The 1,985-nt window shown below is 56.0% G+C and overlaps 1 protein-coding gene across 1 annotated transcript in view; it reads right to left on the bottom strand.

Annotated features, from left to right (window-relative positions):
• The window catches only part of LOC102771941 (leukocyte immunoglobulin-like receptor subfamily A member 6), a 20,766-nt gene that overhangs the window by 640 nt on the left and 18,141 nt on the right, over window positions 1-1,985 (bottom strand). The gene's annotated exons all lie outside the window — the stretch shown is intronic.

The raw sequence follows: 1,985 nt of genomic DNA, 5'->3' as shown, positions 1-1,985 counted from the left end.
ATTCCATTGGGTTAGTAGCCAAATGGTTGCTACCAAGAAGCCTTTGTAATGAGTGTCATGTGGTGAGAAGTCATAGAGAAAAGGTAATTTGGGCAGATGTGTATCTGTCAGAAAAAGGGCATTCCTAAGAAACCATAATGAAACAAAACAAATTGAAACAAAGAGACCCCTGTCACCAGATGGCCACAGGGCTTCCCTTGTTGACAATGGGTCCTGGGTCAGACCAGATGGAGAGTTTGGGGATGACTCCTGGGAAGGAATGAGACTTGAAAGACCTGGCACCCTATCTTCCCCGCATACTGTCATGAATCAGCCACGGATGCCATTTAATGAGCACCTACTGTGTGTGAGGTTCCTGCTGGGGTCTGTCACTCATGTCCTCTCACCTCATGCACCAGGGATGGCTGACCCCACCATCTATTTCACTGAGGCTCAGAGAAATTAACCACATGCCCCAGGTCACCCAGCCTGCAAGGGACGGGGCTGGGACTGGAACCCAGGACTGTGGGTTCCCTGTGCTGTCCTCACACTGCCCCCCACACGGTGACTAGCTTTGTGCTCTGGGCGCCTCCTCTGCAGGGGCCTGTCAATGTCTCATCTGGAGCTGAGGGTCCTTCCTCTGTACTTGCCTGGAGCACAGGAGGTATAGGGAGGGTCAGAGTATGGTGTGGACTCTTGGTCTCTCTGGATTCCATCTCACCGTGGGAGGCCCTGATGCCCCATTGGGAAGGTCGGGTTGGGCTGGGGGCTCTGTCTTCCTGAGATTGTGAGGCCCTAATGTCACCTCATCTCCCAGCAACTGTGAGCAGGATGGGACCAGGGATGAGCAGACAGGAACCCGGCACTCAGTGGAGAGAAGGGACAGACCTGCACCACAACAGGAGCAGCAGAGCCATAAGCTGAACCAGGGCTGATCCACCCTGTTCCCTCCTCTGAGCTGAGCCTGAGCTGAGGGGTAGGACTGGGTGCCCGGACCCTTGTCCTGCCTGTCCCTCCCTGTACAGTGTCACCGTCACTGATAAAGAGGGGACAGGTCCCATAACATCACGTTCTGGGGGCTTCCCTGTGAGGACCCCTCTCCCCAGGACATCAGGACCATAACTGACAGGAAATCTAAGCTCTAGAAAAGGATTCCCTCCTTTTCACTTAGAGACAATAAAACCCAGACAGGAGAAGGGGTGTCCATGTCAACGAATCCAGAAGAACCTGAATCCCGTAACCCCCCCATGGTTCAGCCCTGTCGCCATGGAGGAACCTACCACCTCCGCAGGACTCTCACATACCCGTCTGTAGGCATGACTTAGAGCCTCCTAGGATGAGGATGAATGGTGACGGTAGGGGCTGCCTTATCTCAGTAGAACTCAGCTCCCCCTCCCCAGCCTATGCCCCCATGTCCCCCTCTGCCATGACCACCCCAACCATCACTGCCTCAGAACCCTGGGTCTCCCAGGCCCCCTGGGACACAGGCCCGTTCTTGAGGATCTGGGTCACTCGATCCCCTGACAGGCTCTCAGGACTTGCTGGGTGGGCTGGGCTACCTCTGAGCAGACCTCCCCAGGACTCACCAGCTGTGGAGGTGGGCCCTGTGGGTGGTGGCCTGGGGCCTCCAGAGGGTCCTGGAAATGAGGATAGAAACAGGGGAGGCTGGGGCTCACTCTGGAGTTTCCAAATCACTCCGTCGCTTCTCCTACATCTGCTCTGTGATCCCCGAAGACACTCCCCCCGCCCACCTAACCACTTCCCAAAACAGTTCATGGGGAGGATTCAGCAAAAGTGGGCGTGTCTCTGAGAGAAAATCTCTGCTGGGTGAGCAACACTCAGACCCCCCACTCTCATCCAATCTCAGATGAATCCTGCAGGCGGGACCCTGAGCTGCCTGTGCTCAGAGAGGATGGGATCCGGGGCTGCTCACCTGAGACCGTTAGATCCAGGGGGTCACTAGGGTCAGACCACTCCTGGGGGTGCTTCTCAAAATAGCCATAGCA

Source organism: Myotis davidii, unplaced genomic scaffold, assembly GCF_000327345.1.
Source record: "Myotis davidii unplaced genomic scaffold, ASM32734v1 scaffold1265, whole genome shotgun sequence".
NCBI lineage: Eukaryota > Metazoa > Chordata > Mammalia > Chiroptera > Vespertilionidae > Myotis > Myotis davidii.
Note: the sequence above shows the minus strand (reverse complement) of the source record. Positions and strands in the feature narration are given on the sequence as shown.